Genomic DNA, 13,213 nt, shown 5'->3' on the forward strand with positions numbered 1-13,213 from the left:
CTGTGTGAAGGGCCTCCACCGCGAGGGGCCGCCCGAGTGCTCCGCAGGCCCTGCAATCACTCCGTCCCCTGCACTCACTCCTGTGGGACCGTGCGGATGCGAGTGCAGCTCTGAACGAAGCCCCTGCGTGAGGACAGATGCCGGCCTGCGGCTCCCAGGAGGAAGGCACATGTCCTGTGTTCTCCGTTTCCGCTGCCCACCCCCGCCGATTGTGCAGCAGTAGCAGCACGGTTCCCTGCAAGGTAACTGGATTCTACACTTTGCGGTGAAGGGCTCGGGCCGAAGACCACCCCCAGCCACTCCAGCCCAAGGCAGCATCTCCAGGCAGCTGACCTGCCCTTCCCGCCGGCTCGGCTCTGGTTGGTCCTCCCTGCCTGCAGCCCGCTTCCTAGGAACGGGCCCTGGACACTTGGCCCGTGGCCGAAGGACCCAGCCTTGGACAAGGAGGAGCAGCACAGAAGGGCTTTGCTTTCTCCTCTTTTCAAGGTAAAACCCCGTATAGCTGCGTATCAAGTACAAACTCATCTTCAGTGCTTTAACTAACTGGGTCCTCACCTTTCTACCACGGGCTGGATTTGGGGAGATGGTGGGGGGAGGGGGGAACACGGTAAGAGACACTACAAGCAGATCCTTTGTAGCTCAGTGGGTAAAGAATCCGCCTGCAGTGCAGGAGACCCGGGTTTGACCCCTGGGTTGGGAAGATCCCCAGGAGAAGGAAAAGGCAACCCACTCCAGTATCTTTGCCTGGAAAATCTCATGGACAGAGGAGACTGGCGGGCTGCAGTCCATGGGGTTGCAAAGAGTCAGACACGACTGAGCGACTGACACATGTACACTTAGGAAGCAGCTCTCAGATCTCCTGGTACACGCCTGCCTGCCCTTGCGCAGGCATGACCCCGGGGTTGGGTGTGACATCCCTGCTTTGGTTTCCTTTCTGGTACAAAGGAAGGTGAGACTTAAAAGACAAGTCCTTCTGGGCTCCTTGGTGGAGGAAGCCAGTGTTTGGATCAGGACCTGAGAGGCTCAGATTTCTTCCAAAATCCCCCCTACGTGTCATCTCCCTGAACAAGTCCCGGCAGAAAGGGAAGGGCTGGCCCACGCCTCTGGGGGACAATGAGGAGCGCTGGCCGGATCGAATGCTCACTCACATCCCACTCCCCTCAAGACCAAGAGGGCTCTGCAGGCGTGCAGAGGCAGGGCCTGGCAGGCAGCCTGTGTATACTTTGCTTTCTTCCTGTGAACACTTTTCTTCCAGCAGCTGGGAGAGAAAGACTGACAAGACATTGCAGGCACCGAGTGAATGAGAAACTCCCGCTGGGTTTGGAAAGCACGCAGAGTGCCAGGAAAAACACCAGAGGCTGGGCGAGGGGCACCACTCGGGACTCACGATGAGCCAAGCGCAGGAGGAAGAAACGAGCAAGAGAAAAGACAAAGTCTAAAGATGGAAAAGAGCCGTATTCCTTTAAAACGCGTTTCACGCTCTTCCTTTAAAGCTGGTGCTTTTCACTTAAAAGACCTAGAACAGGGGGATTAAGAATCTGCAGAAGACTCTGCAGTCATTTAACTCTTCTTCACAATTTAGATGAAAATCACTCCAAACCTTCGGTAATATAAGCAAGGATCTCAACACATGGTTAAAAGTCCTCAGATCAGGCAAAGAGTTATACCAGCGGATGACAGGGTACAATCCATGAAAGGCACAGTGCTTTGAAGGGGAAAGCTCTCCCAGAAGCTAAAACAGAAAGGAAGCATGGGCTTCTCTGGTGGTGGTGGTGTTCAGTCGCTCAGTCATGTCCGACTCTTCAACCCCATGGACTGCAGCACGCCAGGCCTCCCTGCTGCTAAGGCGCTTCAGTCGTGTCCAACTCTGTGCGACCCCATAGCTGGCAGCCCACCAGGCTCCCCCGTCCCTGGGAATCTCCAGGCAAGAACACTGGAGTGGGTTGCCATTTCCTTCTCCAATGCATGAAATTGAACAGTGAAAGTGAAGTCGCTCAGTCGTGTCCGACCCTCAGGACCCCATGGACTGCAGCCTACCACGCTCCTCCATCCATGGGATTTTCCAGGCAAGAGTACTGGAGTGGGGTGCCATTGCCTTCTCCGTGTTAGGGATCATCTGTGACTTAACAGAAAGGTGGTTAGGGGGGATCATCTGTGAGTTAACAAGAGGGAGGTTACGGGTCATCTATGAATTAAGAGGAAGGCAGTTAGGGATCATCTATGTATTAAGAAGGCAGTTAGGGATCATTTATGAGTTGAGAGGAAGGCAGTTAGGGATCCTCTGTGAGTTAACAGGAGGGTGGTTAGGGATCCTGTGAGAACAGGAGGGTGGTTAGGGATCCTCTGTGAGAACAGGAGGGTGGTTAGCGATCCTCTGTGTGTTAAGAGGAAGGCAGGTAGGGATCCTCTGTGAGTTAACAGGAGGGCCGTTAGGGATCCTCTGTGAATTAAGAGGAGGGCCGTTAGGGATCCTCTGTGTGTTAAGAGGCAGTTACAAGTTCTGCTTTCTCCCTGTCCACCACAGCTCACACAAGGCTCCTGCAATGGCAAGGGCCATATGATCTGAGAAGTTAAGAGTTCCTTGTTCCAAACATTCCATTAAAAAAAAAAAGCAGTACCCATTGGGAATCCATTCACAAAAGTATCTATCACATGTTCCCAGCATATCAGACTAGCTCCACAAATATTTGTTAACAAACTGCCCAACCCAGTACCAGCATAGAATCCTGTGTGCCCGACCCCCATAATCCACGTCTCCCTGCAGCGACCTGATCGTCCACCAGCCAACCCTCGCATGTTCCCACTCAGTGGTAGGACCCCACTCCCTAGCTAGTTCCGTTCACCTCTCCCCACCAGGTAATAAATACACAGAGCTGTATCAGGCACCTGTTCTGTGAGACCCACGGAAACAACATAAATGAGACAGAAATATCCTTGAGAGGTTAAATACATAACTCAGAGAGTGCAGTCAAAGGCTTTAACATATTCAATGAAGCAAGAAGTACATGTGTTTCTGGAATTCTCTTGCTGTCTCTATGACCCAATGGATGTTGGCGATTTGATCTCTGGTTCCTCTGCCTTTTCTAAATCCAGCTTCTACATCCGAATGGGTTCACCGACTCAATGGACATGAGTCTACACAAACTCTGGGAGACGGTGAAAGACACGGAAGCCTGGCGTGCTGCAGCCCACGGGGTCGCAGAGCGTCAGATACAACCGAGCAACTAACTCAACAACAACGGTGACTGCAACTAAAAAGCTCACTAACGTTTGTTGACTAAAAAAAAAAAAAGGGAACAGTCACCTGGGAAGGTAGAGGAAGCTTTGCAGAACGAGTGACTGAAAAGGCAGTATGTACATCAGAGTATTTTTCTCCACTGACACCCAATGATACGTGGCCCTTTGCTGACCCCAAGGCCCTGGGAGTTCAGGAAAGTCCTCTCACACCTTGGAATAGTGGCAGACGGTGCGTTAGACGCCACAGAGAGAGGAGCCTGGTGTTCTGGGGAGCAGAGAGAGAAAAGAGGACGGGGAGGTCACGGAGGCTGCCTCCACCAGACAGTGCTCACGGCCACGCCCAGGGACACTCTGGTGTTCCCTCCCAGGGCCGCTGGCTCCGCGTGTCATCTGCGCACACGGAAGAGACGGGAGAAGCGTGTCTAGTCGGTGCGGTTTAACCTTTACAGACGGGCTTGCCTGCAAGAGCCAGCAACTTCTTTGTGTTTAGGAATGTGAGAGACCAAAATGAGTAGTTAACAAGCGTGAAATGAGGAGTCCCGGTAATATCTGCTTCAAATTAGGAGCTTGCTTGCTCTCGGAGGCTTTGAGAACAAGTATTTCAGGGTCTGATGGACTGATTCTTGTGGCTGAAGGCTAGCCAGTTTCCAACTGCGAAGGAGTAACAATAAACGCAACTCTTCAAAATGAAGATTGGTAAGGATCTAACCGAGTGGTCTTTTCTCAAGTGAAAGTTCTGATTAGCATTTAGGGTCCTCTAACAGATGTGGGTATGAGTCAAGAATTATTTTTCTTCTCTCATAATCCATAATAAAGTTTAAGAAAGTCCATCAGCATGTCATTTCGTAGGGGACCACACCGGGTCTGAGGACAGCGGCTGGGCACGAGGGTGAGGACTCAGGAACGGTGCCATCCTTACACGTGGGGCGCCTGTAAAGGACTGGGCCCCCGTGGCAGGCTCAGGTGTGGGCTCTGATCACCAACTTACACACCAATGCGTATTCAGAAGGTACAATGGAAGAACATGTTCAGAGTATGTGACCCCCCCCCAACCATGCAGCCCATGAAAAACAGCAATAGTCACTGAACTGACAGTCAGTGATTTCTCCAGAAAGGCTCCTCAGACGGTCAAGAAACTACTACTAGAGTCAGCTTACGGATTTTGTATCTATTTCTCTGCTCAGTTCAGTCCAGTCGCTTTGTCGTGTCCAACTCTCTGCGACCCCATGGGCTGCAGCACGCCAGGCCTTCCTGTCCATCACCAACTCCCGGAGTCTACTCAAACTCATGGCCATTGAGTTGGTGAAGCTCAGTCAACAGTATTTTCTATACTTGAATAGAACTTATCAGACCAACATTTTAACCTGAAGGTGGCATTTAACTCAAGAATCATAGTAAATTTTTACTGTGTCTTTGTTTTGGAAAAGATCTTCAAGCGAGACTTGCCAACAGTTCAGCATGCAGTGTGTCTCACGCACTTGACTCATCACCCAGTCACCAATTCAACTGTTTCCTCGGCAATCTTTCTAGATTATGCAAAATTACTTTAAAATGAGCTGATAGATGGTGATGTGATAACAATGCCCCCCAGTCCTTAAAGCGATGGTTTATAATCAGGGTGACTTTGCCCTTGGGGGACTTAAAAGACAAGATAAATGTGTTGTTTGTGGATCATTGTTTTAATATGATTTAAAAGACAACTGCATAAAATTATAATTAGAAATCTGTTGATGGGCGCATAACATATCTAAAGATGTAATACACAACATGTATAAAGATGTAACCTTTAGGACAATAACACCACAAAGGAGGGTAGGAAAAGAGATACATAGGAGCCAAGTTTTGGTATACTATTTAAATTACGCTGGTATTAATGCAAACTGGATAGTATAAGTTGGTAACTGTAATACACAGAGCAACCACTAAGGAAATAATTAAAAAACAAAAAAAGGTCAGAGAAATAAAACAGTTAAAATGTACACAAGAAAATACCTAGTTATCAGAAAAGAAGGCAGCGATGCCTCGAGGAAAGGGGAAGGCAAGGAGAAGACACAGATCCGTTTCTTTTTTGGATCCCACAGATACATGGAAACATACAGGATTTGTCTTTCTCTGATTTACCTTATCTGTTGTTGCAGATGGCCAAATTTCAAACTAATATAAAGCAGAAACAGACACACACAGTTCAGAGAACTGTTTCTACCCCGGGGGGAGGGGTGGGGCAGACACAAGCCAGATGAAGGGGACTGAGAGGCGTTCACTGCCAGCAGTAAAATAAGGAAGCTACAAGAACGTGAAGCGCAACACGGGAAGTCACAGTTTATAGCTTTACACAGAGTGCAACCTACACAACTACCAAATCACTACGCTGTACGCCTGAAACCATACTGCCAGGGAACTAACACTGCAATAAAAAAGTAAATGTGGACAGAGGCAAGTCTTCTCTGCAGCAGAATGAGAGTTAATAAACACAGACTGATGGTGTGTGAAAAAAAAAAGAGAAAACAAGTAAGATAACTACATACGTAAACCCTTTATCAATAATGGCATTATATGTAAAAGGTTAAATGTGAATTAATGTAAAGACTGGCAGAATGGATTAAAAACAAAAAACCACATGATCCAATTATATACTGTCTACAAGACACACTTTACCAGGAAAAGCGCAAAAAGCTTGAAAGTAAGAGGATGAAGATATTAAATGCACAAGGTAACCAAAGAAAGGCACACTGACCACACTAAACAAAGGAGACTTCAGACAAATGTTTCCACTAGAAACAAACAAACAAAACCTCAGCAGAAGCATTTTAGAAAAAGGGGGTAGTTTAATGAAGAAGATGCAACAACTATAATCATGTAAGAAACTTACAACAGTCACAAACACCTAAAACAAAAACTGACCCAACTGAGGGAAGCAGCAGATGCCGACCACAGTAGCTGGAAACTTTTAATGACACATTTTCAATGATGGACACAACAGCTGGACTGAAAATTCACCAGGAACACAAGACTGGACTTAAACCTCTACAGGTAAAACTCTGTAGCTAAATACTACAGAGAACTACTGCTCCATACAACTTAACTACGTAAACACCATAAACCAACTGAATTTTATGATACTATGGAAACGCTCCACCCAATGACAAAAAAATTTATTCTTCTCACACTCACAAGGAAAGACGATAAGCTAGGCCATTAAACAAGTACATTCAAAAAGGATTAAAATCATGGCAAGTATTTCCCTGACCAACAATGGAACGGAATGAGAAATCACTCACAGAAGGAGAGCCTGGGAAATTCACAACTTTGTGGAAGTTAAACAAATACACACCTAAACGGTGAGTGGTGAAAAGGTAAAATTACAAGGGATTTATGAGATAAGTTGGGAGGAAGGAAAATACAAACGCAACACACCAACAGGTATGGCATAGAACCAAAGCAGTGCCTGGAGGGAAGTGGATGGCTGTAGATGCCTGAAATAGAAAAAAGGATGGTTAGAGGGGAGGCACTGAAGGGCCTGAAGGTAAGGAAGGAATGCAGGGTGCCTCTAGAAGCTGGCAAAGACAAGACTCTGCCCTGGAGCCTGCTACAGGGGAACCAGCCCTCGACTTCAGCCCAGGGAGACTGGTCTTGGACTTCTGACCCCCACAACCATGAGAAAGGGCATCTGGGTTGTTTTTTTAAACCAGTGAATTTGTGGCATTTTGTTACAGCAGACCCAGGCAACTAACTCACAGTAACTAAAATCCACTAATCCGTCCATCCACCCACTTGTCCACCCATCCATCCATCCACCCACTGACCCACTTAGCCATTCAACCACCCACTCATCAGTCCATCAATACATCCAACCACCCATCCACCCACTCATCCACTAATCCATCCATCCACCCACTTGTCCACCCATCCATGCATCCACCCACTGACCCACTCAGTCATTCAACCACCCACTCATCAATCCATCAATACATCCATCCACCCACCCACCCACTCATCCACTAATCCATCCATCCACCCACTTGTCCACCCATCCATGCATCCACCCACTGATCCATTCAGCCACCCATCCATGGACACTTGGGTGGTTTCTGCTTCCTACCTGTTATGAACGGTAATAGTGGGAAAGACACCCAGTTTTAAGGGGAAACCTCTATCACTCGCCATGTCACTGATGTCTCCTCAGGGACCACAGCCCTGAGTCACCCACCTCGACCCTCTGTTTCTTCCTAGGCAACCTCACCTTCATCACTGCCCTCACCTGGAGGATTCTGATGAGCACGGAATGAACTGACATGTGAAGAGCACTGAACGCCATCCTGGAAACTCACAAGGAGACTGGTGGAAACATCACAGTCTTTGCAGATGTGGCAAAGTGAAGGGTCTGAGATGAGGTCCTCCTGGATGAGGGAAGCCCTAAATCCAAACGCCAGGGTCATTATAAGGGACAGATGAGCAGAAGCACAGCAAGAGCCACAGCTACTGAGCCTGAATCTAGGGCCTGGGCCCCTCCACTGCTGGGCATGTAGCTGTGAACTACCGAAGGCCGCATGTCCTGGAGCCTAAGAGGAGCTACCACGATGAGAGGCCTGCACACCGCAACTAGAGTAGCCCCTGCTCGCCGCAAGTGGAGAAAGTCTGTGCAAGACAACAAAGATCCGGTGGAGCCAAAAAGAAAAGAACGTGGAGGCTGTCACGAAAGGGGGTCTGGAAAAGGAAAATGTGCATAAAAGACTGACAGCGAACAGGAGTTCTTTCAAGGTGTCGCCCTGAGTTCATGTGTTGAGTGGGGTCTACCCATCAACCCCTGCTAGCTCGGGAGTCATCTGAAACACTTCACCCTGAAACCCAGAGACGTGCGGATTTTTAAAGCCCTCCTTTCCCACCCACATCAACAGCTTCCACTTCTTTTCAAGACCTTCCTTCAGTGGCTGCTCATGTTACCCCGACATTTTTATCCTTCCTGTGGGTACAGTGGATTGAATTCCTCATGGATTATATCACCTGTGGTGTATACATTGGTACGGAGGCAGCGCCCAAAGCACTTTTAATTTAGAACAATGCAAAGTGCTGTGGATCTAGGAACAGATTGGAAAGAGGTAAAAAAAGGACGCAATTCTTCTCCTTTGAAGACACACAAGCCACTGTGTCACCAGCGTTATTTCTTTAGCTGCTCTGTGCGCTTCCGATAACTTGTTTTTTTGGTGTGGGTGGGGTAGAAGACTGTCAGAGAACTCAGGTGGAAAGCGATGACAGGAGTAAGACTGGGGGAAATCCGACGGCAATCCTGGTGTCTCAGCTACTAACAGCACAGTTCTGGGCGTCCACGGGCTACCTCCCTGGCCGCAGTCTGCCTGGGAGATCTGTCAGATGCCGGTGCGGCTCCCTTGACCCCTTCTCAGCATCAAACACCCTACATTTCCGGGGGGGATTCGCTTGCTGCAGCTCCCATGACAACACACCGCACGCTGGGGGGCTTCCACAACAGGAAGTTGCTCTCCCCCCGCCCTGGAGGCTGGAAAGCGGAGATCCAGGCGTGGAGAGTGCTGGGTCCTCCTGAGGCCTCTCTCTCGGGTACGCAGACGGCCGTCTCCTCCCATGTCAGCCTGTGGTGGTCCCTGTGTGTGCCTCTGTGCTATTCTTTTCTTATAAGGACTAGTCCTAACGGGTCAAAGTGTGTGTGTGAGTCGCTCAGTCGTGTCTGACTCCTGCAACCCTGTGGACTGTGGCCCGCCAGGCTCCTCTGTCCATGGGATTCTCCAGGCAAGACCACTGGAGAGGACTGCCAGTCCCTTCTCCACCTAAGGGGTCAGGATCCAGCCTAATGCCCTTATTTTACCTACTTACCTCTTTAAAGACCTTGACTCCAAGTACAGCCCCATTCTGAGGCCCTGGGGGTTAGGGCTTCAAAATACGAATTTTGGTGGTGCACACGTGAGGCCACAACTCTGAGTTACTGATCTTCATCTCTGGCAGCATTTCTGCCAAAGGCAAGGTGTGCGTGTGTATGAGGCGTGCGTGCTAAGTCACCTCCGTCGTATCTGATTCTTTGCGACCCCGTGGACTGTGGCCCGCCAGGCTCCTCTATCCATGGCATTCTCTGGGCAAGAATACTGCAGAAGGTTGCCATGCCCTCCTCATCAAAGGCAAGGGCAACTGATTAAAAAATATCCTTCTGTGTCTTATTTTTTTATGGGAAGGGACTAAAGACGGACCCCAGGAAATAAGAGTCAGTATTCTTTTAAAGAACATCTGCTCACACAATGGAAAGTGGTTCGCACATCTCAGACTTCATTTACCTCTTCCCCGGCATTTCTGCAAAGACGAAAAAGTAGACAGGCGTCCTTCCCTTCCCAAGCAGAGCGCACCTTTTGTGGCCACAGGAGGCGGAGCTCGGTCGGCACAGGTAGAAACTCACCTGTCCTAGTCCCCCCATCTCAGCGGCTCTGAGAGACGAGGAGACACAAGCACCCACCCTGTTCGCAAACGACAATGCCTTTCAGTCTGCAACTCGGAAGACCCAGAAGTGTCCTCTAGGGACAGGCAGAGGCTCCTCAGACAGACCATTAATGCTCATTTTCTGACTCCCATGGGTATACAGCCGTACGCCTGTGTTACTCCAAGTCAGACACAGGACATCCAAGAAATCCTTCAGCCATTCACATAGCATTTGCATGGCCCTGCCCCGGGACCTGCACAGACCTGGGAAATCTACTGAACAAATGCAGAATTCTCGTCAGGTTCAAAGATTATGGGATTTAGGTAGAAAACAGTCATAAATGCCAAGAAATGCGAAAATCTAAATCAGCTGGGTGGAAAAACGGTTTCCACAATGAACAGGCAGGCACCTCTGGACTCCCAAAACACTCACAGACATGTAAAAGGGGAATGAGTTTTTGCAAGTCATTTGTCATTTTGGTATATGTACTCTTTAATGGAGTTTGGCCTATTGGGGCAACAACGCTATAAATAAACTTTGAAATACACACTGAGATTACTAATTTTCACCTGCCCTTTAAGACAATATTATCAAGGGACTTCCCTCGTTGTCCAGTGGCTAAGACTGTGCTCCCAAAGCAGGGGGCCCAGGTTTGACCCCTGGTTGGGGAACTAAGATCCCACGGGCTTCAACTAAAGACTCCACCACATCACAACTAACACCGCGCACAGACAAATAATTTCCACAAAGACGACATTATTGGAACTCAACTGGAAATGTCAAGTGAACGTGACGCTCATCTGTTTTGTAAACCTCATGTGCTGCTGCTGCTGCTGCTGCTGCTGCTGCTAAGTCCCTTCAGTCGTGTCCGACTCTGTGTGACCCCATAGACGGCAGCCCACCAGGCTCCACCATCGCTGGGATTCTCCAGGCAAGAACACTGGAGTGGGGTGCCATTTCCTTCTCCAGTGCATGAAAGTGAAAGGTGAAAGTGAAGTCACGGAATCGTGTCCAACTCTCAGCGACCCCATGGACTGCAGCCCGCCAGGCTCCTCTGTCCATGGGATTTTCCAGGCAAGAGTACTGGAGTGGGGTGCCATTGCCTTCTCTGATTCAGAAAGGCTTTGTGTGTTAACTCAGAAAAGGGAAGTGCTGAACCAGGAAATGAAACAGGCTATAAACGGAGCCTCACAAGCAGAAAGGTGTTTGCTGCTGCTGCTAAGTCGCTTCAGTCGTGTCCGACTCTGTGTGACCCCATAGACGGCAGCCCACCAGGCTCCCCCATCCCTGGGATTCTCCAGGCAAGAACACTGGAGTGGGGTGTCATGTCCTTCTCCAATGCGTAAAAGTGAAAAGTGAAAGTGAAGTCACTCTGTTGTGTCCGACTCTCAGCGACCCCATGGACTGCAGCCCACCAGGCTCCTCCATCCATGGGATTTTCCAGGCAAGAGTACTGGAGTGGGGTGCCATTGCCTTCTCCAAGAAAGGTGTTTAAGTGGATTAAAAAATGTGCAAACAGTCAAACACTATCGTGGCCTCTTAACAGTGAGGTTAACATCTATCAGAGCTGTGAACAGAACAGCACAAGTTAAGCGTTTGGGGCTTCCTGAGGGGTATGGAGGTGAAGAATCTGCCTGCCAATGCAGGGGACAGGGTTCGAGGCCTGGTCTGGGAAGACCCCACATGCTGAGGGCAACTGACCCAGCGCACTGCAACTACTGAAGCCTGCTCACCTAGAGTCTCTGCTCCGTGAGGAGAGAAGCCTCCGTGACGAGAAGCCCTCCGACCGCAACCAGAGAAAAGCCCACGGCAGTGAAGAACCACCGGAGCAAAAATGACAGATAAAAAATATGTTTCAAGAAGACCTTAGATAAACAGAGGGTCACAAGCATCAGGGTGTTTATGTTGATGAAAAAAGACGTGTAAGCAGAGTCAAATACCATCGTGTCCTCCTAATAGTGAGGGTTAATGTCTACCAGGTTTATCAACAGAATAAGCAGAAGTGTTTAAGGGACAAGTATGATTTTGAAACTTTACGAGCTGATAATGCTTGTTTTTTTACTGGAGTGCTTTACACTATGTGTTAGTTTCTGCCTGCAACAATGTGAATCAGCCATATGCATATATATCCCCTCTCTCTAGAGCCTCCCTATCCGAACCCATGGACCATACAGTCCATGGGATTCTCCAGGCTGCAATACGGGAGTGGATAGCCTTTCCCTTCTCCAGGGGATCTTCCCAGCCCAGGAATCAAACCCAGGCCTCTCGCAACTCCAGGCGGACTCTTTACCAGCTGAGCTACCAGGGAAGCCCAAGAATACTGGAGTGGGTAGCCTATCCCTTCTCCAGGGGATCTTCCCGACCCAGGAATCGAACTGGGCTTTCGTGCATTCCAGGCGGATTCTTTATCAACTGAGCTACTAGGAAATACGTTAAAACCCAGTGTCCAGGAGCCAACTGGACACACAAGAAGCCTCCTCAGTAACGTGACAGCCCCGTGACATGCCGCCCGTGTGTGTGGGGGTGAGGTGAGGAGAGCAGGGGGTGGGAAGGGGGACCCGTGGTCACTGGAGTGGAGCGCTGCTGCCCAGGGCAGAGGAATGCCCCTGGCACTCCCAGGACCAAGCTCCCCGTGATCAGGAGGCAGTGGGCGGGCGGGGGTGGACAGAAGACAGACGGGCAGGCGCGGGGCGGGTTTGCTGAACAAGAGGCTGGGCATCTAGTACGGCCTGTGACGCTCACGCCTGGGGAGAACATGCTCGGGGTATTCGAGAGCTGGCCGCCTGGATTATTTGAGGCTCTTCCTGACACGCCAGTGTGCACGCCAAGGTAGGATGACACCAGCAGAGGTCAGGAACCCGCTGGATGACACAGCAGGGCCCGCGGGGATCCCTGGGGAGTCACAAGCGTACATCTGCGTTGCCTCATTCTCCTGGACGGTTGCGACAGCCCCTAGGCAGGTCCCAGCCTCGCGGGCTTGGTCACCCCCACTGAGGTCACTGCCCTGCATGGCACCCTGAGCCTGTGGGGCCGGGCGACAGGCAGGAGGTGAGGTCTACGTTCCTGGGTCTGGTGCGAGGCAGACCGCACCCCGAGTGCCCTTCCTGAGGCCTCTGCGCTCACCTTGCACTGGGGCCACCTTGCAGATTCGCACATGGGGCCCCCCTTCCTGACTGCCACCCAGCTGGCTCCCACAGCCCCGGGCGCTGTGCTCAGTCATTCAAGTCGTGTGTGACTCTGCGACCCGTGGACTGTCGCCCGTCAGGCTCCTCCATCCATGGGCTTCTCCAGGCAAGGATACTGGAGTGGGCAGCCTTTCCCTTCTACAGGGGATCTTCCCAACCCAAGGATGGAACCCAAGTCTCCTGCTTTGCAGGCAGATTCCTTACCAGCTGAGCCACCACGGAAGCCCTCCCATGGCCCTGCTCAGGACGAATCCAGTGTCCCAAGAGGCGCGCTGAACTGCAACTCGCTTCCTGCCCCCGGCTCCCAGGAAAACTGGGTTAGCTGAGCAGTATGCCCTTCCCTGAACTGGCCTCA

The 13,213-nt window shown here is 50.3% G+C and overlaps 1 protein-coding gene across 3 annotated transcripts in view; it reads right to left on the minus strand.

The window, feature by feature from the left end:
- PUDP (pseudouridine 5'-phosphatase) overlaps positions 1 to 13,213 on the minus strand; it is a 62,509-nt gene that overhangs the window by 34,548 nt on the left and 14,748 nt on the right. The gene's annotated exons all lie outside the window — the stretch shown is intronic.

The sequence above is a fragment of the Budorcas taxicolor genome, chromosome X (genome assembly GCF_023091745.1).
Source record: "Budorcas taxicolor isolate Tak-1 chromosome X, Takin1.1, whole genome shotgun sequence".
Lineage (NCBI taxonomy): Eukaryota > Metazoa > Chordata > Mammalia > Artiodactyla > Bovidae > Budorcas > Budorcas taxicolor.